A 27,544-nucleotide genomic window follows, 5' to 3' on the forward strand; every position below is an offset into this window, starting at 1 on the left:
CAGCATGCCATCTTGATCCTTTATCATCCCCTGGAGGAAAAACAAACAAACAAACCGAGAACATACACACACACACACACAGAGAGAGAGAGAGAGGAGTCAGCAAGACAAATCTGTCTTTCTTTCTCTCAGAAGAAATCACGGTTTGGTATGTTCCTTTCCTGGGAGTTGAGGAGTGTGTGAGCGTCTGAGTTCAGTCTACTTCCTGCAAACACCATCTCCCATTTAGTTCCATAATCTGCTGTATACACTTTAGTTTTCTCTGTTCTTCTTGGTCCCCTTGTCTCTGGTCTCAGCCACTCTCAGTCTACCCTGAAGAGTGGAGCAGGCTGCCACTCAGTTTCTTTCTGTAGTTTTTCCCTCCGCAAAAAAAAGCACTTCATGAGGTTGAGCCCGCCCCCTTACCCCTTAGGTCTGGCTGTATAAAACCAGCACTTAGAAGCTGCTTTTGTCTGAAGATTGCCTTCACTCCCACTTTTAGCCCCAACGGAGTTCCCAAAAGTGGAAGGAAAGGCCAGCACCTCTGTCTTCACTGTGCACCTGCCTTCTTAACTTTGCTTCTCTTCCTCGAGGGCAGGTACACTTGTTAATCACCCTTAGAAACCAGAGTTAACCTATCTCAGCCCCTTCCAGCCTGAAGGCACAAAGATAGGGTAGCTGAGGCAATGGCCACAATCCTGTTACAGATGTACAGATGCTAGATAAAAGAGCAGAGCCTTCCAGGGCAGCCCACTCTCCGTGTGGGGGCCGTTATCCATGAGGGTAGGGCGGCAGCATGCAGCAGGAGCGACCACATCCTGAGAACTGGGGTGCCCCCAAGCAGTAAGCACTTCTGACCACCTTAAAGAACCAGAAGTAAAACAGGGATCAGCGAGACCCAGGCCTTAACAAAGAAGCACCTCGAGGCAGACTCGAGGCCACAGGACCACTTTGTCCTTCCTGACTGTTCATACGGATGAGGTCCAGTCTGCTTTTCCATTATTACATCTCTCATTTCAAGATGGTGGCTGAGGCTAGCTCACTGGGGCTGGCCAGAGCAGGGGCTTCTGTCCTAAAATTTCCAGTGTAGCCATGCAGCTCCCTGGGAGTTAAAGACTGCTTAAGAGAAGCTGCCCATCTCAGAGACTGAGGTGAGCTACTGCAGGGGGTTTCTCTCTCTGAGCACCAACTTCAGAAGGCTCGAAGCTGAACCGCCTCCAGATCCTGCCCTGCTGCCTGCTGCTTCCCCAGCCTGGGTAGTACACACACAGACTTGAAGCCACAGAACCACCCTCTCCAGAGCCCACGCTGTTGCATCTCTGGATGTAACAGGGACAGGACGTGGTCATGAACCACTGAAGTTACCAAAATCCACCGCTCATCTCTTCCGCAGAAAAACCAGGGGACAGAGGTAAGTGAAAGCCAGTTTTATTTAATTCCAGGGCCTGAGGAAAGTGGGAAGAGCCAGGTATTTTATGAATATCTTTTTCTTCCAGCATTTCTTTGATGCTGTGTTGGGTGGTGCCTTCCCCCAGAGTCTGTGAAAGGAAAGGTTCTCTCGGTATGACAGCACCACCCTCTAATTCCAGCGCGTGGGGGACAGACACAGGTCTGCCTAGATACAGAATGAGTTCAAGGACAACCTGGGCTAGATGGGAACCCATCTGAAACACACACACACACACACACACACACACACACACACCAAAAAGAAAAGAAAGAAGGAAAAGGAAAGTTATGCTCTCCAAATTAGAACTCAGGAAAAAGAGCTGATCTAGCAATAGGGATCTGGGAACAAGTGTATCAGAGGGGACATCTAGACTGTTAGACTGTGTACACACCTAGTTCATTAAAGGGCAGTTATTCCTCCCAACCCCTTAAAATGCCCTCAAAAGAACTACAGTGCTTGAAGTTAGAGCTTTTATTGCACTCATTCATTCATTCACTCATTCATTCATTCGGTGTTGTGTGCTTGTGCATGGTAGGGGATGTGCGCGTGTCTGGTCAGATGACAACCTGAGAAAGTCAGCTCTCTCCCTCCACCGCATGGGTACCCGGGATCAAGTTCACATCATCGGGTTTGGCAGCAAGGGCTGCCGAGCTGTGTCACCAGCCTGTTATAGTTTTCGAAAAGACATTCTCTGTTGCAGTAAAAGTCAAAATGGATCAGCGGCTAACGGTACCCACGAGTTCCCATTCCACACGGAGCCTCGGGAGCCTCGGGAGCCATGCACTCCGGCTGCCTCTCTGCCCGCCGGGAACTTTGCTCACATCCCCTGTAGCCCAGTAAAATCAAAGTTCTAGAAACTTGTAATTTATCAATCAGATTTATATGTTAAATTCTCACTCCACAATACATCCACACAAGAAATTCATTGCCAATTAATAAAGATATAAACCGCCTACCTAGACAAGGTAAAATTGACCTAGTCCACCTGGATCATCCTGTTCCGTTTTGTTTTGTTTTGTTTTGTTTTGCTTCTCCTCCCTCCTTCCTGGACTCCCCACCCCACCCCACCCCCCCGCCTACCCTTCCTTCTCATCCAGTGATAGGCTTCGCCTTGTCCTGGTCCTTCCTTGCTGCATAATGACATCATCCTACGATTCTCCTGTCCATGTGGTTGACTGATTGCTTTTGATCAGGGCTTAAAAGAAAAGGCTGTGCTAATACTATGTCCTCATGATCTCATAATCTTTAGGGACACTTCAGAATGTCATGCTTCCATTCGGGGCCAGAGATATGACTCAGACCCCATTCTTTTGACCAAAAATCCTGTAACAAAATAAATTTAAGAACATTAAAAAATAACAAATCTAGGTGTTGGGGATTTAGCTCAGTGGTAGAGTGCTTGCCTAGCAAGCGCAAGGCCCTGGGTTCGGTCCCCGGCTCCGAAAAAATAAATAAATAAATAAATAAATAAATAAATGTTAAAAAAAATAACAAATCTAACAGCATGTCCTGACTTCTAAACAATATGTTTATGATCATAGATTAGTGCTGTGTCAGCTGCAGTCAAAGAAGCTTTCTTCAGTGGACAACCATCACTGTAGAGACGCATAATCTGCCAGTGTGCTAGGAATAAGTGATCAGGAGATGCCTAGCTGTGAGGAATTGTTTCCAATCAAAGATGGTGTGATGGTTTGGATGAAAATGGCCCCCATATCCCCATAGGGAGTAGCATTATTTGAAAGAATTGGGACATGTCATTGGAGAGTGGGCTTTGAGGTTTCAAATGCCCAAACCAGCCCCAGTGTCACTCTCACTCCCTGCCTTCTGCGAATAGAGATGTAGAACTCTCAGCTACCGCTCCAGCTCTATGTCTGCCTGCGGGCTGCCATGTTTCCCACCATGATCATGAACTAAACCTCTGAGCCTGTAAGCCAGCCCCAAAGAAACGTTTTCCTTTATAAGAGTTGCTATTGTCCTGATGTCTCTTCACAGCAGTGAAACTCTGAGACAGATGGCTAGTCCCCAAAAGGCCCAGCCAGGGTTCTGTAAATCTCCCCCATCCTGAGAACCTCTGTGTACACACTGTTTGCCCAAGCCCTGGATGCCAGACAGACATTCCTAAAATTTGACTCTGTCACATCCTTCCTCTTCATGACAACTATGAATTAGTCAACCGAGTCATAGTGTGAGGTCAAGCTCCCATCAGTAGGGTGAGACAGTCACCACCCTTCATTAGGGTAAAAACTGAACTTCCTGCCCCGGTGTGCTTGCCTGCCAAGTTCCGTTTATTGTGCTTCGTACCTGTGTCCAGTGGTACGGACCAGAACACAAGCGTCTGGTGTTTCTCTGATGTTAAGTAATCGGGCACTGGAAATACCTTTTCCCAGCAATTTGGAGTTCTTTTCCAATACATCCATAAACGAGATATCGATATCGCCCCCTCAGAGGTCCTGGGAATGCAGAATATAAGAGCGGGTGCTGTGGAACACCATCTGCCAGTCGTGACATGGTGTAGAACCCTTGAACTAGCAGCAGTTCTGTTGACCTGCACACTATCAGGCCTGTCAATGCTCTGCTGTGAAAGAGGAAGGCACTGAGAGACCTCGGCCCTCCCTGAGAGTCTATAGACAGTTAAGGACAGGAGGGTGTGCTGGTACTCTTCAGTAGTGTAGCCACTAGAAGGCTGTCTATGCTGCTACTAACAACCTCTGGTCCATGTTTCTGTAAGCAATGCCAGCCAGCCTCACTGGGTCACACACACACACACACACACACACACACACACACACACACACACACAGAATGAGAGTGTGGGAAAAACTATTGAGGAAGGAAAGGGATCGGCAAAAGGACAAGAGGGTCTCAGGGGTCTAGTGTGATCAAAAGCACCGTGTGTGTGTGTGTGTGTGTGTGTGTGTGTGTGTGTGTGCTTGTGCATGTGTGTGTGTTTGTTTGTTTGTATATAGGGAGATATGTATATATGTGTGTCATAACAAGGCCCAGCATCCTCATTCTGTATGTATGGCTGAAATATACTAAGAAAAACATTTTTTAAAGACCACTAAGTCTATAAAATAGCATAGTCTGCTGGAAGGAAATAGTGCTCCCTCAGCGAGCCTCAACAAAGCTGGGCTACTGCCACCTTCTTCCCGTCTGGTGGTATTTAAGTCTAAAGGAAGGGGCAACAATGAAATGTTCTTTTTCCCAAAAAAATCAGTGTGTTGCCAGGGAAAGAGCTTGGCTCCAAAGAAAATGCTGGCAGGCAGGAGGTCTATTCTCAATGACTTGCTAATGTCTAACCTGATTACCTAACATTGGAGAAACACCGGATGCTTGTATTTTGATCCATACCACTGAACACTGCACATTAGAGTCTTTTGGTGCTGCAGCCTCAGGCATCAGTCTTTGGGAAACACCTCCTGGCATAGACTGAGTGGGTACAGCATGCTGGGGCTGGTAAGGAGCTAATGTTTAATCCCACTGACACCTTCAAGCCTGAAGGCAGGCAAGGGCTAATGGCAGCATAGAACAAGAGTGACCTGCTGAGACAGCCACCTATGTGCCCCTAAAGGGGCACAGTTTGCAGTGACACTACAAGAGCGCAGTTGGGAGCTCCCTTTAGAGATGATTAAATATAGGAACGGACAATAGCCAGACCAGATGTAAAAATAGAGTGCTAACTCACTGTCTATGCCAGCAACAGCACTGCAGGCAACCCCTTGCTGCCAAATCTAGCCAGGAAGCCAGCTTCATGAGTAATGGGAGGTGGGAGGATAGGGATTGGTATCCTCTGAGCTTCTACTTGCTGTCCAGACCCTGCCAGTCTCAACTAGAGCTGACTCCACAATGCCATGAGCTTCAACGTCTATCCATACAGAAGCCAGAGGGACAGATGACATTGGCCATCCATGGCAGGACCACTTGATCAAGTTACACACTGGGTTAAACATGAAGGAAAGCCATATATGGGATGTGACAAATAGAAGGAAACCTTGCAATGTCACAGTAGGAAGGCAAAGCGTAAGGTTGGGGACGGCAGATGGCATGGAAAAGCCACACATAATACCCCACCCAGGGTCCTATAAAGGAGGTCCCTGCCTACATGACCTCTTCCCTCTGGGCTCTGGTCTGTTCCCACACAGTCACCTGAGAATATTCAGCCACACAGGGGTACATCGCTCCCTCAAGACCCTATCTTAAAAAAAATCCATGCCCAAGAATTCTCTGGAACGTTGTCTCTGAACTCTCAATATTAATTGATGTGTGACATAGGACAAAAAGTATTAAACAAAGGTAAAAGAAAAGTCTTAAACCCAAAAGTACAAGGTGGAAAACACCCAAGTGATAAATCCTGAGGGTGACCTCTGGCCTGTTCAAGCACACATGCAGATAAACACACATACAGAGAGAGACAGACAGACAGACAGACAGACGACAGACAGACAGACAGACAGACAGACAGACAGACAGACAGACAGACAGGCTTGCAGTCATCCTTACCTGCCTCCAATCAGTCAGCCAATCATCAGTAGGCAGGGCAGACCCGTCCCTAGTCACTCTGGCTTCTTCCCATTCATGTGCACTCCCAGGTGATGTGAAACCAGAGGTTCATCACCAGAGAAGACATCAGGCTGCCGGGGTTTTCACTCTCTGTGAATCCAGAGCTACCGGTCTGGGCCTAGGTCACATGATATGGCTAGTGAGAAATGAAAACCAAGCTCAGTTTGGAGAGGTCTCAGGCAGACTGAGGCTGTGACAAGTTTATTGCAAGCAATCAGACTTTGTATACCTTAACAGAAGCAGTATGATGGCTATTGCCAGGATCAACACAATTGTAGTTGCCAGAACACAGTGAGATTTGCAAACTATACACGGTACTCAAGATTATTTTCTAAGACCAGTTGTCTTGACTAACTTCTATATGCTTCTAGAATTCTGAGGAACACGGAGAAACACAAAGAAGCCTGAATGCTTCACTGACTGAGAGAGTGCCTAGGTTTCTCAGGAACTAAAGGGCACACAATACCCCAGGAGCCATGGATTCGAACCTGAGAGACTTATGACACAGGCCTCTCAAGGCAGCTAGACTATGACTCCCCACAACATCCCAAACTGTGAACTAAATAAACCTCTTCCCAAGATGAGCCCTCAGCCTCAGGTATTTTTTCTTCTAGTGATAGAAAATGGACTCAGGGAAAGGTCCAACAATCTGAGTTTGTGTTTGACCTGTAAAGTGATATGGAGGTAAAACATTTTTTTTTAAAAGAGGCTGGCGTACTTTTGTTGTCGCTGTTGTTAATTCTGTAATATAGGAGGCTAAGTTGTGTAGGTTTTTTAATTTGTTTAAGGGGTTTTGTTTTTGTCGTCGGACTGTTGGGGTTTCTTTGTTTTGTGTGTGGTTCCATTATGCAGCTTTGGCTGGCCTAGAACTATGTCATCCAGGAGGGCTAAAATTCACAGAGATCTGCTTGCTTCTGTCTCCATGCCAGAACCTCAGTCTTTTCCGAATTGACTTACTGATAATTTGGTCAGGGATGGTAGCCTGAATGGCACCTATGCTTTGATTTGCTGAGACTTACTTTAAAACCTAAGTGTGATCGAGACCTTTTAGGCTATGTTCCATGCGATGTCAATAACACTGCTGTCGTTGTTGAATGCAAAGTTCTAGATGTGTCCATTTGGTCAGCTCTATTAATTTGATCAAATCTTGAGTCTGGGGGCTGAACCTTTCTCATCCTGAGCACATGGCCTGCAGCACCCTCAGCCCTAGTCCCCACAACCTGAGAATTTAACTAATTGTCTTGTCAGCCAAACAATTACTAAGCAGTTGCAGATGCTGTCCCTAGTCCTTTGGAGGTGGAGGAGGAGTAGGAGTGCTGGGGATAGACCCAAGACTTGCCTCCTCCATCTGCCCTCTGCCCTACTTAGCTTGTCCCAATCCTTACACCCTTCCTGGCTACTGCCCCCCTTTTCCTGCATGTGCGTGTGTGTGTGTGTATGCCTGTGCGTGTGGTTTCTTTTTACTTAAAAAGGCCAACGTGCCACCTGCTTGGCTCATGGTTCCAGCTCCCATGTCTGGCCATGTCCCTAATCAATTCGCTTTAGACATCCAGGGTCAATAAACTGCTCCTGCTTGTGTGTACTACAGGGTCCTCATCATTTGTGCTACCCCAGACCAACAGTGCAAGCCCAGTAAGACTCTACCAGCCGAGCTGTATTCCAGCCCCTATTTCCTCTATGTGCACTTCCTGGTTTTCGACACACTTGATGTGATCTAAGACTGATAAAAGAGTCAGATCTTGGGGTTGGGGATTTAGCTCAGTGGTAGAGCGCTTGCCTAGCAAGCGCAAGGCCCTGGGTTCAGTCCCCAGCTTTGAAAAATAGAAAAGAAAGAAAAAAAAAAGTCAGATCTTACTTCTGAGAAAGGTACTATCCTGGATGTCTCAACATTTCAATAGTGTTTGTCTGCATTTTCTCTGCCCACCAGCTCTTTGGCAACCCGACCTTCTGTCTGAGATCATCTTCCTTTTTCCTGAGTCACATCCATTGGACACTCTGTCCTGGAGAGATGTAGTAGTTGTATTTGTTTCCAGATATCAAGATTCTGGGTTGGTAATTTTCTCTTTGAGCCCTTAGGGATCGTTAAGAGCAGCTTACCTAGTTTCCTTTGCTGCTGCTACCGCAGCTACAAATTCAAATTACCATGTGGGTTTTTTTTTAGATAATCTGCAATATTTTTTTAAAAACATCACTTTATTGCACCATGACATTATATGGTATCACAGTTATGTTTCTGTTGCTGTGATCTAATGTCAAGCAATAGCCTTAGAGGGAAGGGGTTCACAGTTCATCACAATGGGAGGCATGGAGCCATAAAGACAGAGAGAGAGAGAAAGAGAGAGAGAGAGAGAGAGAGAGAGAGAGAGAGAGAGAGAGAGAGAAATGGGCCCACGCTATAACCTCAAAGCCAACCTAAATGGCAAGGAACTACCTCCTAGTTCTATAGCCTCCCCAAACAGTCACCAACTGATCTATATGAGCCTACATCTCGCATTCAGGAATTCAGGATGGGAGTCTTATATCAATCATGCCCAGGGTATAGTGACTTCTTCAGAGTGGAGACTCACATGTTGTCAGGACTGAGGATGAGAAGTCACCCCGTCTCGTGTCTTTGTAAATCTTTCAGCTCACTCCTTGTGTTAGTGATCTCTATCACACTCAGTTCATTCATGTCTGGGAATCGAACCCAGGGTCTCGTGCATGCTATGCAAGCACTCTACCAACTGAGCGACCTCCTCGGCCCCCTTAATACCCTTACTGTGTTTTCCTTTAATTTCTACTATAAGTTTTGTCTAAGACCGTACATACACTGATGAGATCTCATTCCAAGGGAATTTACCTCCATAGACACCTGACGGGGAGTGAACCAGACCCAAAAGTCATAGTTTATGACCCCCATGAAGACTACACTCTTTTAGTGAGAAAGAGCATTGAGCAAACCACAGTCTCTTCCCCATTCTCCAGATGTGATACGCTGTCCTAAAATTGATGCGTATAATCCTTTCTACAGTAAATTTATTATTCTGGAAAAATACAAATAAATAAAATACAAATAAAAAAATACAAATAAGGGGCTGGGGATTTAGCTCAGTGGTAGAGCGCTTACCTAGGAAGCGCAAGGCCCTGGGTTCGGTCCCCAGCTCCGAAAAAAAGAACCAAAAAAAAAAAAATACAAATAAATAAAAACATCATATACCAAAATTAACAAGAACCAACATCTACAGAACTCAATGAATAGTTAGAATTAGCATTCTGAATGTAAGCTGAGAAGCCTCACATTTCAGTATCAAATATCTTTTATGAGCTTATACACCACTTTTTTTTGGTTCTTCCCCCCCCCCCCCCCCGGAGCTAGGGATCGAACCCAGGGCCTTGCACTTCCTAGGCAAGCGCTCTGCCACTGAGCCAAATCCCCAACCCCACACCACTTTTTTTTGAGACAGGGTCTTGATATATAGCCCAGGCTAGCCTCGGGCTTGCAGTTGCCTGCCTTCGCCTTTCAAGATCTAAGATTACATTCCTGTGCCATCACAACAGAGTCACCATTCATGTTTCTAGATATAGATACACATTTCTGCAGCATATGTATTTACGGGTTGGCTATTTCTAATCTGAAGATTCAAAATGCTTCAAAACCCAAAGCCTTTTGAGCAGTGACATGATCCCTGGGTCAGTTGGGAAATTCTACACCTCGGTTTTACAGGCCAGATGAACATCAGATGCAGGGACACCAGGACGATCTTAGCACCTATCTTCAGACTGGGCACAAGATGTGTGTGAAAGGTAAGTGGATTCTGTGTTTGAATTTGAGTCCCAATTCAAAGATATGCCATTACATGTATGTCAAGATACTAGCTAGTTGTATGTCAACTCGACTCAAGCTAGAGTCATCAGAGAGGAGGGGTCCCCAACTGAGAAAATGCCTCCATCTGGCTGTAGGCAAATCTGTAGGGCATTTTCTTAATTAGTGATTGATGAGGAAGGGCCTGGCCTTTTGCAGATGGGAAACTTTGGGCAGATAGACCAGGGTTCTATAAGAAAGCAGGCTGAACAAGCCATGGAGAGCAAGCCAGTAAGCAGTTCTCCTCCATGGCCTCTGCGTCAGTCCTCCAGGTCCCTGCCCTGTGTGAGTTCCTGCCCCTACTTCTTGTGGTGGTGAACTAACTGTTATATGAACTGTGAGCGAAATAAACCCTTTTCTCCTCAAGTTGCTTTGGGCCATGGTACTTCATCCCTACAATAGTAATTCTAATTAAGACAGCCTACATTTCAAAGGTTTTAAAAATTCTGAAACAGTTCTGGTCCCTGTTGCTGGTCCAAGCATTTTAGATAAAAGATACTCAATTTGGGTTTCGTGTTTATAATTTCGTGCAGCCTGCTTTAATTCTCTACATTCCCCTTGGGGGAGGAGGGCAGATTTAAAACAAAGCTATTAACAAAAATGAAACAAACATCCAAATCTAATGGTTGTACTGGACTTGCAGGGGACAGACGGTCATCTTCAGTCTAAGAACCATTTAGAGTAGGGAGCTGAGAAAATGAAGTTCAAGGCAAACAAGGAGAGCTCTATAATAAAGCACAAGGCTCCGTGTTGATTGCTCACACAAGCCCAGGTAACTGGAGGAGAGATGGGCGGAATCCGAGGGGCGAGCCAGGGGCGCACATTCCCCTGGGTCCAACCTTGAATCGACTGTAGCTGCAGCGCCTCCTGTCGGTCATCAGAAGTCATCGCTTTCCCCAGCATTCGGGTGTTCGTAGTCTCAGGTAAGAGAAAAAGGAATGCTGCGTTATTTGGTTTGAGAAAGGCGGTTTGGTCCAGTACTGATGTAATTTCTTCTTCAGGACTTGGTACTTACTCTATTCTGTAGTGGTTGACGGTGAAAAAAAACCTAACTTGACCCCGACGTGACTTGAACACGCAACCTTCTGATCTGGAGTCAGACGCGCTACCATTGCGCCACGAGGTCACAGCAGGCTTGTGACTCTGTGTCGCTAAAGGCCTCGCTTCACCGGCTCGTTCCTGGGCTCGGAGGTCCAGAATAGAGCGTTGTCGCGCGCCCAGGCGGAGGAGGATTTCAGAATCCCGCGGCTCCGACCCGAACGGCGGCCCAAAGGATGCCAAGCTGTCATTCGGCGACAAACGTTTGGCTCTTCCTCCTCTGTCTCTCGCCGGTGACCTACGGGGCACACAGTGTTGGGAGAACACTCACGGGAGAGGGGACGCCGGAGGGGAACTGAGGGACGTTCGTGAACCCCGGACCTCCCGGGGACTGTGGGATCGGGGACCCTATTGACAGCCGCTGCAAGGCCGCGGGCCCCGCCCTGTAAGATGGCGGCCGCCTCCGCGGAGGGCCAGGGGCGGCCAGGCCGGGGTGAGGGTGATCAGCAGACCGGTTAGGGATGACAAGGGCCGACCAAGCGGGCACCGGGACCAGGACGGCCAGTTAAGGAGGACGCGGACCAGGCTGGCACAGGGACCAGGGCCGGTCCGGGATGTCGGGGACCTGGCAGGCACTCGGGCGCCAGCTCTGGTTCCCAGTTACTGTCCCTCCTAGGAAAAAAAAGTGAGAACCCGAGAGAGCGACACCCTAGAGGACGGCTAGATAAACAAGAAAAAGCTCGGCAGTTTTATTAACTATATAAATAAACATTTCTTTGAGGAAAGAACAATATGCGGAATCGTAGTGAAACGGAAACATTACTATTATTTCCCGGCGCTGTTCCTTCGTCCGGATTGTGGCCCGTACGTATACCAGTGCACAGATCACACACATAAAGTATCCTAATTGTCACGAAGGGCAAATGCCCAAACAGCAGCATTAACATGTGTACTTTAAAAATGTGCACGTGGGAGTGGGGATTTAGCTCAGTGATAGAGCACTTGCCTAGCAAGCTCAAGGCCCTGGGTTCGGTCCCCAGCTCCGGAAAAAAAAAAGAAAAAGACCAAAAATGTGCATGTGTATGTGTTTTAATGCATATGTTTTTGGATGTTTTTAACGGCCTGATAAATACATACTCATAGACTGAGATACTATTACCATCTTTAAATCTACTAAAATGATATCTTTGGATCTATTAAATGTTTCATAAAAACTTAAAATATTGTTTACACAAAAGAACATTCTCCGGGGGGTCATATGATTAAAAATTTCATCAAACCTCGAAAATTAACATTAGATACAGATACATAGATCTTAGTAATGATTTCCTTCTGTTAGTACTCTGGACAATACCAGATTTCTTTATCTACAAATGTTAAATGTAAGATTGGCATGCCAAAAAATAAAAAATAATAATGTCACCACACAGTAAAATTGAACTTTAAAAAGAGACTGAAGTGGCCACACATTTTGATATTCAATTATTCTGGGGAAATTTAGGGGCATTGCATGCTGTCTTAACATAGAATGACATATAGACTCCCTTTGTAGACCAGACTAGCCTCAAACTCAGAGATCTGCCTGCCTCTGCCTCCCAAGTGCTAGGATTAAAGGTATGCGCCATTACAGCGTGGCTTGGGAATGTGGACTCTTTTTTTTTTTTTTTTTTTTTTTTTTTTTGGTTCTTTTGTTCGGAGCTGGGGACCGAACCCAGGGCCTTGCGCTTCCTAGGCAAGCGCTCTACCACTGAGCTAAATCCCCAACCCCTGGGAATGTGGACTCTTAACTGCCCCTGAGAGTCCCAGACATTTTCCTCAGGAGGAATGTGTTATGTGTAGTAATGACAAAGCTAGAAACTTAATCCTCATGTGCACCACAAGGCTAAGTTCCCACTCTTTGTTTTGCATAGCCCTGTTCCCTGGGAAAGAGTGTGAGGGCCTGTACACAATGCCCTTTAGGCTGTCTTTCCTGGTTTTTACAGACCAGATTCAGGTGCATGGTGGTGTTAGCCTTTGAGCGTCCATCTTTTGGCCACGTCTACCCATTACTAAATTTAAATTTTTATTAAAATCAAAAGTAGTATCAACTTCTGTTTTCTTTTTAAGACTTGTTGGATTCTCAGAATCAACCTTTCTTTTTTTTTTCTTTCTTTCTTTCTAAAAAAAAAAAAAAAAAAAAAAAAAAAAAAAAAAAAAAGCAGGCTCTACATAGCCTTGGCTGTCCTGGAATGCACTAAATAGATCAGGCTGGCATCAAACTCAGAGAGATCCACCTATCTCTGCCTTCTGAGTGCAGGGATTAAAGATGTGTACCACCATATCTGGCTAACCTTACCTTAATCTTAGAAGCTGTACCATAGCATATAGTCCAAGAGACAGCAAGAAAAGAAATAAGTATCAGGGTCTCTGGGGTGGAGAGATGTGTCCCTTTCATTCACTCTCAGAGTCTTCAAACAGACCAGTCGGGTTTAGAGTGTCCTTCCTTCCTGTCTCTCAAACCCACATCTCCTCAGGCAAGCCTCAGTGTACACACAGAGATCGCAGACACTAGCTTTAGTCCTCAGCTCCTCTGCCCTTACTCTTTCACTGGCTGGAGTTTAAAACAATTGCCAACCTTGTCTCTCTCCTAGCAGCAGCCTGACCATGAGCATCTCTGAAGTTATTTCTTTTACCTTAGTGAAAAGTGTGTGTGTGGTGGGGGTGGGGGTGGGTCCTTGCCTAAGACACTTGAAAAAATACGTAATAAACAGCCAAGAAAACCTGGGCTGGAGTTAAGAGCAGTTGCCGTTCTTCCAGAGAACCTGGGTTCAGTTCCCAACACCTGTATTAGGTGGCCTACATGGCCCTGAAATTCCAGTTCCAGGGGAATCTGTCGCCCTCTTCTGGTGTCCTTGGGTACTGCATGCACCTGGTCCATATGCAAAGATTTAGGATCTCTCTCACTCTCATAAATTCCAACACCTCAAAAATGCATTTACTAGATTCAGAGAAGAGGCTTCCATAGTTGAATGGCTTTTTGTTTGTTATGTTTTCACTTTTGTTGCTTTTGTTTTAAATCGCCCTTGGGGTTGAAAGTGCAGGTGAGAAAGGCTGTTTTCTTTGTATCTATTGCTCAAGACAATGTGTTTTCTTTTTCCTCCTGGGGAACTATTGCCATACACTTGGAATAGGACTGTCTAAATGAATAAGGAGAAACCGAGGGCAGCTAGGGTATAATGCACCAGGAGCAAACAGGTATTTTGGCAGAAAGGTGGGGATCAGAATTAAGGAGACGGGAGGGGGCATTCTGAGCCTGTAGGTGACAGCACTCACAGAGATGGTGAACCAGGAGCTGCATCTGAGTTCCTGTCACCTGTAGTGTATGTGGGAAGGGATAAGGAAGATAGGAGGCAAGCCAACGAGTGCAGACGGCATGGGGAAGTCTGTGGGTGTGGTAGTACCCTGGGGACCCAGCAGCAACCTCGAACCCAAGAGACAAAGAGTCCAGAGAAGAAAGACAAATGAACAGCCCGGATCACACCTCGCTTGACTGACTCCCTTGCTTTGGACGGCTGCCTCGGAGGCCCAGGGGCACCCACCAAACTTTCCAGGTTCTCGTGTCTCAAGATTTTACCAGGGACACGTGATAAAGTAGTAGAAATAGATGTTTTTTAAAGGAAACAATGTTTTTTAAAGGAAAGGCGAGCTGGAGAGATGGCTTAGCAGCTGCAAAGGACCCGGTATCCATGCCCAGCAGTTCACAGCCTCATGGAGACTTGACACATGCGCACAAGGAGAGAGAGGGCGCTAGGGGAGGGCTGAGGGAATCAATACTCTTGCATGTAAAACTGAAAAAGGAACACTGGTTCTGAAACCACAGGGTGACAAATGTTTTAAATGTTTCCGTCCCAGTATTTGCTTTTTCTGTGGAGAATATGTACTAATGAGGCAATAAGAGGGCTGAAGAGATGGCTCCGTGAGTTAGGACCAGGGTTCAATTCCCCACACCCACATGGCAGCTTACAACTGGCTGTAACTCCAGTTTCAGGTCATTGGCTATCCTCCTCTTGCCTCTGCAAGTACCAGGCACAAAATGGACTACTAAGCAACACCCGGTCTCGCCATTAACTGCACGCTGCATTTTCCCAGCAACATCTCCTGGGCTTCCGAGTGTTTTGCAGGAGGACTGATGCATGCGCAGCCACATGGACGGGGAAGCAGACAGCTGTGAGGGACACCTGGCCAGGTCTGCACCAGCTGATGGGAGTGGGAATGGCTTGACTCCTCCTACGAAAAGGTGACAGCTCAGAGGTTGAGGTAGTAGATTGACAACTGGAGCCTGTGCACTAACTGTCCTTTGTACCTACAAGCTTTTCCCTGGGGGAAGATCTGAAGGGTACATCTGGGATGGCCTCAGCATCCACTGTGTGGTCCATTTTCAGGTTTTTCCCTCTGTGACTTTTTGCCCATCCCACTGGTCTGTGGGAAGTTGTGACCTCCCACCATGAGTTAATGCCAAGGATTCGCTCATACTAGGCCAGCACTCTCCCAACTGAGCCCTATCCTCCACCCGTAACCAGGGGGGAAACAAAACAGCACAACCCAGTGGTTCTGTCTGTCCTCTCAGTTCTCCCTGCTTTGCAAGCTTCTGTGATCTGGGCTTCTGTTTTTCTGATGATGTTGGTCAATGTAGACCCGTGTAAATCTGAGTAAGTGATTTGGAAAGGTTCATATATCTCTCTTAGGTCTATGTGTTGAAATCCCTAATCTGTAACACTACTGGGGAACGATGAAATCTTTAGGCCTAGCAGAAGGGCACTAGATCATTGGCATGGGTCTGTGAAAGGGATACTAAAGCCCTGACCACTTTGTCTCTTTGCTTCCTTGTCACCAGGAGGTGCCCCCACCATGATGTGCCCAGGGCAACAGGGCTAATTGATGACAACTGAGTCCATGAGCCCAAAGAAACCTTCCCTCCCTTTAGCATACACATTTTGTTACAGTAACACAATGGTGACTAGCAGAATGTGTCCTGCTTAAAGATTATCATGTGTTTTCCCTTAGGGATTGGAGCATCACAGGGGACATGGGTGCCTGGAGGGAAAGTTCTCTTTTTCAGGAATAGCCAGAGGCACAGCTAGCAGGTCCTAGCTGTCACCAAGTAATGTGTGACTCTCCCAACTTATCTTTACCATGTGGAATAATTTCGGCAGGACCTGTCTTGGGAGATGTTTCTAGAAAGCTAGTAAACTGGGTGGCTTCTGACACAGGAAAACCTGAAAACCTTGACTGTTGGCAAAACTCCTTCCATGCCTCTGTCCCTCACATGACCCACAGTCAAGCTTTCTGGGGAAGGAAGACTGACTTTGTTCCAGTCATAGCCATTAGACTTCCTCTACTTGATGCACCCATGTCCATCATGTGGGGTTCCCTACACAGTGGGGTAGGCAAACCTGACTTGAGATTTGAGAATAAAACTGTTTCCTTTGTTCACCCCTCTCAGTTTGGAGTTAATCCCAGGACTGTCAGCAACCCTAACTCTGCGTAAGCCATGATAGTCAAGACCAGAGGGCCTGGAAGAACTGAGGCAGCTGACAGAGGGTCTGACTATTCATGGGCACTGACTGGGCAGGTTGCAAGTGCTCTTAACATCCTTATTCATATTAGTGGTGAGTTTTTAAAGTTTATAGTGTGAGCTCTCCTTCTGTGCTCGTTTTCCTACAGATGAGCAATGAGTTGTGGATAGGGCTTTTGACTCCCTAATCAGCAATTGGTCATCCCTCCCTGGCTGTAACCGCTGTCTTAGGCCAAAGGACTAGAAGTCAAGCAGCCAGGCAGGCTACCCAACAGGGTAGCCATCTGCAGGGACACCTTCAGGAAAAGATGACAGGGATTGCCCTGGCTCCCAAAGGGACAGCCTGAGAGAGTCCTAAGTAACCCTGCCACTATTTCCACTTTGGCCAAAGAGAGCTTCTTCCTTTGGGGATCTAGCAGAGGGGCTGCTGAGACTAAGAGGCAGGATGTGATTGGCCCAAATGTCTTTCTTAGACTATATAACCAACCTCATCCAGTGAGTTGCTGGAGAGACATCCAGCTTTCCCAAGGAACCCAGAAAGGCTTCTCTCCAGTGGCCTTCATTTGCCTTCTGTCACGAGAGTTGAGATTGTAACACATAGAGGCAAAAATGGAAGCAGAGAGCAGACAGCAATGGAAACAGTGGCAGTGGCAGCAACTTAGCAGTCACCAGGCCAAACTGAAAGAGAAGCTTCTGAACTGGGAAGAAGTCAGGGTGGGAGGAAGGACAGCGTCCGGAGAGACTAAAGAGGGTGGAGCTGACTAAAGGAGAATGAAGGAGCTGAGTGTGCTCGCCAAGTCTGTAATCCTGGAACTTGGGAGGTGGTAGCAAGAGGCCCGGGAGTTCAAGGTCAACCTCATAGTAAATTCAAGGCCAACCTGGGCTGTGTAAGTCCCAGCTGCAAAATAAAAATAAAATAAACGAAAATAACAAACTGACTTAAAGACCCAGAAAACAGACACTGTGGGCCCAAGTTAGCAGAAGTGTTCCAAAGATCTGTCCCGTCTTAGGGACCAAGAGACCTCAGGATGCGAACTGTTAATTCTGGCTACTGTCAAGGGCTATCTTTTCAGGTACCCGAGGCCTGAACCAGACTGTAACGCTAGAGGGCGCCATGCTCTTCTGCTTCGCGTGCCCACTGCCTGCTGCTTGGCCATCCTGAGGACAGCAGACTGGTTAGCACTTGAGTCCCTTAGCCTGTGCATTCTATATGAGTGGAACAAAAGAGCCTTCAGCTAGCTGAGTGAGGGCAGCAGGAGCAACAGACTTCTTTCCTAACTGCCTAGCACGGTCATGTGACCCTACACAGGCTCTGCCCCTGGTCTTCTCGAACTAGAAGGACGATGAAAAGTCCTTGGTCTCCACAGGCTGCCTTGCTGTTTTACCTCCATTAATGACAGGTACAAAGATGTTCACAGCCACTTCCGGATGAGCACCCAGAAGGGAAGTGTCTCGTGTGCTGGGTTAGGTCCTTGTTGTGGCTTGCTTGCTTTTTGTTTGTTTGTTTGTTGGCTTGCTTGTTTTGTTCGTCAACTTGACACAAACCTAGTTGTATCCGAGAAGAAGGAATCTCAACTAATGAATTCCCTCCATCAGAGTGGCCTCTACACAAGTCTGCAGGACGGTTTTTTTTTTTTTTTTTGATTGATTGATGATTGATGTGAGAGCTTCTAGTCCACTGTGGCGGGTGCCATACCTGGGCAGTTGGACCTGGACTGTATACGTTGGCTGATCGTGAGCCTGGAAGGAAGCCAGTAAGCAACGTCCCTCCATGGTCTCTGCTTTGGTTCCCGTCCAGGTTGCCACCCTGACTGAGTTCCTGCCCTGGCTTCCCTTGGAGATCAGGACGAGCAAGCCAAATATAAATGCTTTCCTCCCTCGGTTGCTTTTGGTCGTGGTCTTTATCACAGCAATAGAAAGCAAACTAGGGCACCTCAGGCTTGTACCAACTGGAGCAGGGATGGTGTGCGATCTGTTCTAAATGATGGGAGACAGCTGCAGGGGAACGCGCAGTGACCTTGCACCAGTGAGGGGAGCTCTCTCTCACAGAGAATATGGTGTATCGTTTTTTCCAAACATTCTAGAAGAGGCCAAACCTCCTCAGAGTGGGAGAAAGAACAGGAGCCTTACCCCTGCATGATAGGGATGTGGGGGAAGCCAGGCGGAGGAAGCTCTACTTACAGGATGTGCTAGCCAAGGTCACTGTACTGCAGAGGCCCAGCTGTGCTGGCCGCTCCCCAGAGACAACTCATTTCAGGGACTCACGGTCATGCACTTGCCCAGTGGAGGAGAAAGTGCACAAAGATGTGTGTGCGTCCCGTGCTCTGAGGAGATGCAAGCCTCCAGTCGGTGTTCAGCGGGCTCCCCCACCCCCCCCATCTCCCAACAGGATCGCTTACAGGTTCCCTGGCTAGCCCAGTGGGGAGTGACATAAGTCATAAAGCTTCCTCCAGTGTCCACCAGCTGAGCCCTCTGTTCTCTCTTGGACTGGAAGGCATGTGATCTTTGAGCTGGCTCCAGTTCAAATGTCCAGCATCTCCCCCTCCTGAGGCTTCTCTTTGAACTCAGGATAGAGTCAGGACCATGTGGTTCTATGACTCTACCATCCCTTCTAGTCCTCGTGGCCAATATGCCTGGACTCTGGGGACATCCGATGTTGAGCAGGTATGCTGCACAGACATTGCCCATCGCTGAGGGACTTCCCAGTGACCCTGATGCTTGGTATTTTGCTCCCAAGCCAAATAGGGCTCAGCTTGGAGTATTTCCTAATTCCTTTGGATTGCCTCGAAAATACAGAATGGTTGCAGGCCAGAAGCCCCTGGGAATCCACCATGTCCCCCACATTTTCTAGCACATTGCAATGACAGCCTGCCTCTGATCACTTCCCACAACCTGCACATGTCCCAGCAGGCATCTGTAATATTGTCACAGACTATCTGACATGGTCTAGAAATGTTCTTAAAGCTGAACAGACACCTCCACCCTCTCTCCCACCGATTTTCCATTCCCTCTAATCAGGAGATACCACAAGTTTCTTGGTGAATTTGGAGGGCTCAGGGTGTCCCATCAAGGTTCGTATCTGTACATAATGGGCCCTATGATGGTTTGGGTGAGAATGGCCCCCATAGGCACAAATGTTTGTTTGGTCCTTAGTGGAACTGTTTGAAAAGGATTAGAAGGATTAGGAGGTGTGGCTTTGTTGGAGTAGGTGAGTCCTTGCTGGCAGAAGTATGTCTATGGGGTTTCAAAAGCCCACACTAGGCTCGATGCCCCACCCCCTCACTTACTGCCTACAGAACAGAATTTAAAGTTCTCAACTCTCTACTATGATATTTATAGACTAGTCCTCTGAGACTATAAGCAAGACCCCAAGTCCCCAATTAAGTGCTTTCTTTTATAAGAGTTGCCTTGGTCATGGTGTCTTTTCACAGCAATAGAACAGTCATTAAGAAAGGTCTCTAAGCCCAGTGTATCTTCCCCAGAGAGCAGCAAAGGCATAGAATCCATCAGAGGCCTGACCCCCTCTGAAGCCCTATCCTTTACACACCAAGCACGGTTTCCATGGTGACATGTATTAATCAGGGTTTGCTAGAGAAACAAAACTTATAGAATGAGTCTATGCATGGGAAGAAAAAGGGGATTACATAAAATGGCTTACATACTGTGGTCCCGCTAGTCCAACAATGGCTGTCTGCCATCTAGTACTCCATAAGGCTGGATGTCTCAGCTGACCTTCAGAATACTTTGGAATCACTAGGAAGTTGGCCCTGATGCCAGTGAAAACAGGAACTTGCTGATGAGAGCAGGCAGGCAGGGAGAGAGAGCAAACTTCCTAATGTGTACACAGACTGCCAGCAGAAGGTGTGGCCCGGATTAAAGGTAGCTCTTCCCACCTCAAAGGATCCGAGCTAAAGATACATCTTCCTAACTCAAAGATCCAGATTAAAGGTGAGTCTTCCCACTTCAAATGATTTTACCAAGGAAAAAAACAAACAAAACAAAACAAAAAATGCCCTCACAGGTGTGCCCAGCCATTTGGGTTTCAGTTAATTCCAGATGTGTTCAAGTTGACAACCAAGAACAACCATCACAGCAGGGAACAAGCTAAGATTTTTCTATTAAGGGTTTTCCTTTTTTTAACTGTATGTCTATGAGTGTTTCACCTACATGTGTGTCTATTCCATGCACCATCTGTGGTCAGTGCCCCAAGAAATTAGAAAAGGACACCAGATCCCCTGGGACTGGAGTTACTGACAATAGTGAGCTGCCATGTGGCTGCTGGGAATTGAACCCACAGCCTCTGTCAAGAGCAGCCAGTGCTTTTAAGGAATGAGCCATTACTCCTAACCCAACTTACTTTTCTTCTTCATGCTGGAGGTGGAGTCCACCTCCCATCCCCCTAATAGAACACTCCCGCTCTAAGCTACATCCAACTTCTTTCCCAATTCCTTCATGCATTGTGAGTTGTGGGTGGAGGGGTGGGAATCCAGCTTCCTTGGAAGCCCCAATCTGCTCATGTCCACCTCAGAAATCCTGTATTAAAACACAGGATATGCCATCTCTGGATTTGCTCACTACTGGCAAATTGTCCAGGATAGAGTTGTACAAAAACTAATTTAAAAAAAAAAAAAAAAACGAAGCCAGAATGGTGAATTTGTCCTTGTCACTGTGACTGTCCTTTGATCAGGGCTGAGCGTTCAAGTGTCATACTTCCCTGTGTTTAAACGATTGCCCACTCTGAATCAGCACAGCCTGGGGCAGAGCACTGTGAACAGATGTCCCTTTAAACTTCAATCTCCTCTGAGAAGCTGTGCTTTCTCTCCCGCTAAGGCAGAACCAGGATACAATGGAGAGAACCTCAGAGAGGCTGACCAGCAAGTAGCCTGCTACCCACAAAACTGTCTTTTTCGGTGATGATGTGAATGTACCTGTCCCTTAGACACTTTGCCCTACTCTCCCCACAGCCAAAGAGGAGGGTGGTGCTACCAGTTCCCCCAAGACAAACTGGCCTCAAACCTGTATCTTACATAGGAAAAATGTTTCTTCAAATATAAGAGAGAGAGAGAGAGAGAGAGAGAGAGAGAGAGAGAGAGAGAGAGAGAGAGACTTCTTTTTAAATGCCATCCCCAAGGCTAGGAGCTGAGCTCAGACAGTCAAAGAACTTGCCAGGCAAATATGTGTGAGAATCTGAGTTAGAATTCCCAGAACCACAAGAGGCCGGACACTGCAGTTCCAGCATTCTACGGGAGGTTGGAGGTAGGGACGAGAGAAGCCCTAGGGCTTGGGTCATCAGAAAGTCAAAAACATGGAAACAAAACAAAACAAAAGAAACTCAGATATCAGAGCTGGAGGGATAGCTCACAGTTAAAAGCACGGGGTATTCTTCTTCTAGAGGACCAGGGTTCGATTCCTAGCACCTACATGGTGGCTCAGAACTATCTGTAACTCTAGTCCCAAGGGATCTGATACCTTCAAACAGACATGCAGGCAAAAATGCCAGTCCCCAAGTGTCATCCTCTCACCTCCAAACCTGTGTCATGGCACACTCATGCCCTTATTCACACTCATGAAGACACATGGCGCACACACACACACACACACACACACACACACACACACACACACACACACCATCTTTTTAATTAGCAGAAAAATCACCAGACCTCACGCCTTTCCAGCATCAGAAGAAAGATCCTATTCCATCCCCTGATTTGGGGCAGCCTGGATCTCTCTTAACAGTGCTGTCCCTTTGTGCCCTCACCTGCTTCTCTTTGTAACTGAAAGGCTGCTCCAGTTTCCCTTCTTTGTCGCTGAGACAAAAGTGTCCACATGTCTGCATCACTGTAGACAGATGCCTATTGTAGCAGGCATGATAGCCAAGGCCAAATACATTGAGATAACCTGTGAACTCTTAGTCCTTTCAAGACATAGATAGTAAGTGAATCAGGATGAAACTGAGCATGAAGTACAAGTAGGAAAACCGGAGGAACCCACAGAAGGCTGGGGACACTAGGAAATCCATGTGCAAAAGTGCAGGAAGCTCGTGTGGGCTCAGGAGCCAGGCTCTGCTGACTGCAAGAGACTAGAACACACTGCTACAGTCTTTTCTGGCAATGTTGAAAGGGTTATTTTGAGAGCAGCTATAAAAAAAAAAAAAAGTCCTTTGAGAAAGTAATTTACATCTGTAAAGAAATTACTGGGTGCGAGCATCCGCCTCAGGAAGCACAGGAGATGGTGCCTCATACACAGCATCTTGATGTACGGACTCCTTGACACCAGGCGTGTGGGGACACCAGGCCTGAGAGGCTTTCTCTCAGCCATGTTCACCTGCCTGAACCCACCTAAAGGAACTCACTGTCCTGATCCCACCTTCTCAGGAACCTTATCACCAAGGGAACACGAACACAGCCCACAGGAGAGATGAATCTTCCGGTAACTCTGGGAATCACCTAGACAGGACAGCCTTAACCTACCTCCAGAGGTCATAGAGGTCAAAGGAGGCTCATTTCAAGTGGACTCCCTTCCCGAAGCACCCAGAGGGTGAGTTCACCCGGAGTAGATTTCTGTTCTCAGAAGGCTCCAACCTGGCCATGGGTGGTCATGCTTGGCCTTCACAGTTCACAGAACAGGGTGACACATGGGTGTCGTGTACAGACAGCCATTCGCTATTCAGGGGATCTACCCAAATGAGAGTCACAGGCCCTTCTTTTATGGTGATTTATTTCCTTTGGCATAATGTCCTTAAGTGTCGCCCACAGTGCCCCCATTTCGGAAGGCTGAGTGGTAGTCTACTGCTCATTGGTTTGCCACCCTTGCTATTAGTGGACACCAAGCTGCCTCCTGTCTTGGTGACAGCACTAAGCATGACTGTGCATAGACTCTCAGAGGCTCTGACTCCGAAGCTTTTAGGTACATGGCCAGATGGATAATATGAGGCTCTATTTTTGGTTTTGAGGTGCCTCCTACTGCTTTCTATACGGCTGCACAATTTTACATTCCCACTAACAGCCAAGTCTTGTGGAAAACTTTTATTTCAGATCTGTTACCCACAAAGTGAAGGTAGAACTTAATGCTTATGTTGTAATTTTATCTCACTGATGAATAATTTAGACATTTCTTACATTGTATCACTAATGTTGCTTCTTTAGCTATTAAGAATAGCAACAGGCTAGAGAGGTGGCTCAGTGGTTAAAAGCACTGACTGCTCTTCCCGAGGTCCTGAGTTCAATTCCCAGCAACCACATGGTGGCTCACAACCATCTGTAATGAGATCCAATGCCCTCATCTGGTGTGTCTGAAGACAGCTACATTGCACTCGTATACATAAAATAAAGAAATAAATCTTTATTTAAAAAAAAAAGAATATCAGCACAGGGGCTGGAGCAATATCAGTGGTTAAGAGCACTGCTGTTCTTACAAAGGACCCAGGTTTAATTCCCAGCACCTTCATGGCAGCTCACAACCATTTGTTACTCCAGTTGCAGGGGATCTGTTGCCCTCCTCAGACCTCCAAGGTACTTGTAGTGGAATTCCAGTAGAATCATTGTCTCTAGTGTAGACATCAGAATAAGTAGTTGTTCTCTAGAAGAAAGTATTATAGAAACCAGGGACTGTTTTCTGTTAACTATAGCACTGTTTTTCTGAAGGAGCTTGACAAGCCTGAAGGGGGTGGTTCTGATGCTAAGGTCCTGTTCCCCAATTGGTTCTTGACATGTCAGTAAAGAAAGCCAGGAGCCAATTGCTGGGCAAAAGGTACAGGAAGGAGGGGGGAGTTTTCTGCCATGCTTTGGAGGAAGAAGAATGCAGGGGGTCTCTAGGAGAGCTAGGGCTTGTGGCCACCGCTACAAGCAGGTGGTCATGGATGTCTGGCAGGGACTAGGTGGGACTAGCCACTGAAGTTTAGGGCAGATGGAGATAATAAATTGGTAAGGGCATGCTTTTCCAAGTAGGAGATATCAATACCCAGCAATTGTGCCCAAAAGGCAAGTTATAAAAGAACATACTGTGTGTGTGTGTGTGTGTGTGTGTGTGTGTGTGTGTGTGTGTGTGTCTTTTATCCACAGATTCAAGGGAAGCTCGGAAGGGACTGGTAGTGCGACCCACTTCCTGGAGCAAGGTGAGTAGAGCAAAGGAGATACCAGGTGGGGGTTTCAGGGCACAGTCACCTCCCAACACAAGCCTTGCATGACTTTGGTCACAAGATGATCCTGGCACACCAGGAATGCCTTACACTGTTGGGTACAGCAAACAGTACACAGTAAGGACTAACATTGCAGGGGTTGATGTTTCCTTCAGGGAACATATAGATTAGATGAAGGGCTTTGGTACGAGGAACTTATTTTACCCAAAAACAACTTTCATGTAACAGTCAATAAATATGTTTCTGAGTGGCCGTTCCACGTTCAGTTCAGGAAGACTATCCCTTCCCGCTGCCTCAGAGCCTGGTTACACTCTAGAGTGACCCTTCTTCAATCAACCTGCATAATTCAGGACACCAGCAAGGGTCAGACGTGCACGTGGTGCACAGACATGCATGCAAGCAAGACGGTCATAGCACATCAGTTAAAAATAAGTCTTAAAATACAGCACAAGTTCCTGACTCATCTGTTACTCTAACAACAGAGACAGCAGTCCTCGGGGAAATAAGTTTTAGAGATATACTCTATTCTACACACACACACACATGCCTGAACACTCATACATGTGCATATGTACATAATGTGCATATACAAAGCATAGGTAACATTAAACTGTAAAGCAATTATCTTGATTTGAAGTTGGCATTGCGTTAGAACAGGAAACCTTAAAGAGTCCACCAAAAACTTGTTCAAACTTTAAGAATGCACTAAGCTACAGTACAAATCACCTATGTTTACATCTCAAAAAGAGATTTGTACAGTCATTTGTTTTTTTGTTTATTTGGTTTTTTTTTTCTTTTCTTTTTTTCAGAGCTGGGGACTGAACCCAGGGCCTTGTGCTTGCTAGGCAAGTGCTCTACCACTGAGCTAAATCCCCAACCCTATGTTTTGTTTTTTTGTTTTTTGAGGCACAGTTTCTCTGGTTAACAGCTCTGCCTGCCCTGGAACTTGCTTTGTAGACCAGGGTGGCCCCGAAATCACAGAGATCCACCAGCTTCTGCCTTCAAAGTGCTAGGATTAAAGGCCTGCAACCACCACACCTGGTACAGTCATCCTTACTATGTCTTAATGACATTTATTTGTTTATTTAGTGTGTGTGTGCAAGCATGTTCATGTGCTCACATGTACCATTGGTCAGAGGGTAACCTGTAGAAGTCAGTATCACACTTCCTGATGTCAAAATATATAAATACAGTAGCTTTGACCTAATTTTAACCACCTAGGAGGCAGGGGCAAGAAGATTGCAAGTTCAACGACCTTGGGCAACTTAACAACTCTGTCTCAAAATAGAAAAAATAAATAATAAATAAATCAAAGGTAGGGGTGAGATGGCTCAGTGGGTAAAGGCATTTTGCTGTCAAGCCCGATGACCTGAGATCAATCTTTGACACACATGAAGGAGGGAAGAACTGACTCCATGGGTGGTACGCAAATGCCTGTGTTCAGATAGACAGACAGACAGGTAGAATGCAGAAGAAGGGTCTGATGTAGCTAAAGCGGTGGCTCACTGGTAGAGTGCTAGTTTAAGGTAACCAAACTCCAGGCTAAATACCAAAGACCAAGAATGCATTCCCCAACCATAATGTGAAACAACATGGCAATGACAGGAGAGTGGCTGTTTCTATCAGTGGAACAGAACAAAGTCTGGAAATAAACCCATGAATGTGCATCTGATCTGTGACCAGGTGTCAACAGGACACAACCGATAAAGGACAGTCTCTCCAACAAACAGTGCTAGGAACGCTAGATATCAGACACGTAGAATGGGGAGCATGAGCCTCCCGCTTCCACCACATACAAAGATCAGTGCAAAATGGTTAAAGACAGAAGACTCGAAGAAAAGTTAGAAAAAAAAAAAAGGCTTCATGGTGTTGGAATGGTCAGTGAAAGTTTTAATAATTTATTTTTGTTTTATATGCATTGGTGTTTTGCCTGCATGTGTGTCTGTGTGTAGGCTTGGGTACCCCGGAACTGGAATTACAGACAGTTGTGTGCAGCCGTGTGGATTCTGGGAATTGAGCTCAGATCCTGAAGAGCAACCAGTGCTCTTAACTGTTGAGCTGTCTCTCCAGCCGCCTAGGCAGTGAGTTTCTGATATGACAAAAGTGTGAAAAACAGACACAGGGGACTTTGTCAAAGTACAATACTTCAGTGCAGCGAAGGGAATAGTCAGCAGTTGGAAGTGCAGTCTCCAGAAGAGGAGAAAATATTCACGAGGCGTTGATGAAGGTTTCACATCCATAATCTGTATAGAACTCACTGACTTCAAAACCTAAAGCAAACATAGCCGAATGGGCAGGTACCTTTCTAGCTATTCAAAAGGTCAGCGGGTTCGTGAAAGGATGCTCAACATCACAAGCCATCAGGGAAGCTCTAGTCAAAAAATGACTTCTCAGTCCACGTGTGGGCATTATACACACACAAAGGAGTCAAGTGTTGGTGAAAATGTGGAGAGCCTTACACAGTATGGGTTGAAAAGAAAGAGAATACAGTTGCTACCGAAGAGCATATTGGGTCTCCTGAAAAAAAAAATCAAAAATAGAACTACCATATGGCCCAGAAATTCTGAGTACTTATTTGAAGGAATTGAAACTAGAATCTACGAGAGGCATTTGCACCGTCATGTTTGTTACAGCTTTATTCACAATAGCTGAGAAGCAGACGCAACACAACGCATGCATCCGTTCAAAATGCAGTGGCGTGCACTGGTGGGATCCACTCAGCTACAAACGAGAACAAAATGCTCATCCGTGTGCCCCGGATGGCTCCCGTGATGGCAGGAGGACGAGGCTGCTTTACTCCACTCTCCACACTCCGAGGTGTGTAAAGTCAGTCAGGTGGAGAACAGACTCGTGGTGGGGGAAGGAGGTTGGGTTGCAATTGCTATCGATCTCCTGCAGGGCTTAGCTCTGCAGGCTGAATGAGTAATTGAGATCTGCAGCCAGCAACACTGCAGTATCCGCTGAAAGCATCCTCACCAACAA

General features: G+C 46.6%; 1 protein-coding gene, 2 long non-coding RNA genes and 1 other non-coding gene across 4 annotated transcripts in view; 1 reads left to right on the forward strand and 3 right to left on the reverse strand.

The window, feature by feature from the left end:
- The window catches only part of Slc47a1 (solute carrier family 47 member 1), a 53,581-nt gene extending 47,486 nt beyond the window's left edge, over positions 1–6,095 (reverse strand). Inside the window, exon 1 of the mRNA XM_087572890.1 lies at positions 5,930–6,095. The gene's annotated coding sequence lies outside the window, so the exon portion shown is untranslated. The remainder of the gene's footprint in view (positions 1–5,929) is intronic.
- Positions 6,096–10,339: 4,244 nt separating this feature from the next.
- On the reverse strand, positions 10,340–11,533 carry LOC134480695 (uncharacterized). The gene is made up of 2 exons (XR_015631684.1): positions 10,846–11,533; positions 10,340–10,748 (listed from the first exon to the last, which is right to left on the reverse strand). It is a non-coding gene; the product is annotated as an uncharacterized LOC134480695 (long non-coding RNA).
- Positions 10,700–12,290, forward strand: LOC148002901 (uncharacterized). The gene is made up of 2 exons (XR_015631681.1): positions 10,700–10,753; positions 10,832–12,290. It is a non-coding gene; the product is annotated as an uncharacterized LOC148002901 (long non-coding RNA).
- On the reverse strand, positions 10,885–10,956 carry Trnaw-cca2 (transfer RNA tryptophan (anticodon CCA) 2). Its single transcript has one exon. It is a non-coding gene; the product is annotated as a tRNA-Trp (tRNA).
- Positions 12,291–27,544: the final 15,254 nt, after the last annotated feature.

The sequence above is a fragment of the Rattus norvegicus genome, chromosome 10, assembly GCF_021556685.1.
Source record: "Rattus norvegicus strain SHRSP/BbbUtx chromosome 10, alternate assembly SHRSP_T2T, whole genome shotgun sequence".
NCBI lineage: Eukaryota > Metazoa > Chordata > Mammalia > Rodentia > Muridae > Rattus > Rattus norvegicus.